The sequence below is a fragment of the Cebus imitator genome, unplaced genomic scaffold (genome assembly GCF_001604975.1).
Source record: "Cebus imitator isolate Cc_AM_T3 unplaced genomic scaffold, Cebus_imitator-1.0 Scaffold1420, whole genome shotgun sequence".
NCBI classification, from domain to species: domain Eukaryota; kingdom Metazoa; phylum Chordata; class Mammalia; order Primates; family Cebidae; genus Cebus; species Cebus imitator.
The window spans coordinates 11,607-12,132 of NW_016108735.1; positions in this window are offsets into that span (position 1 = coordinate 11,607).

Genomic DNA, 526 nt, shown 5'->3' on the forward strand with positions numbered 1-526 from the left:
CAGCTTTCTAATTTGTTGTTTCAGCATTTCTGATAGCAATGTCAGTTACAATTGCTAAACTCCCCAACCCATTTATACCAGATAAAGAATTCAGGCTGAAAAAAAGCCAAACAAATATACAGAAATTTTCCCTCAAATTGTCTCAGGCAATTGGGAAATGTATCTTCTCACATTTTTATAGGTACAGATGTAAAGGAGACTTCAGAAGTATTTGATGTATCCTGGTGTATTCTCTCTCCCATTTATGCCACGTACAGAACTTTATCCCAAGACTGTCTTACCTTAGTTTCAGGTAGGCTTTCAGAAGCAACTGGGATGGCACTCTTCTTTGTCACATCTGAAAGGAGAGAGACAGAAAATCTTACCAGTTGTATTAGTCTGTTCTCACAGTGGAATAAAGAACTGCCTGAGATTTCATAATTTATAAAGGAAAAAAGTTTAATTTACTCACAGTTCTGCATGACTGGGGAAGCATCAGGAGGCTTACATTCACAGCAACTGATAACGGGGAAGCAAGACACCTTCC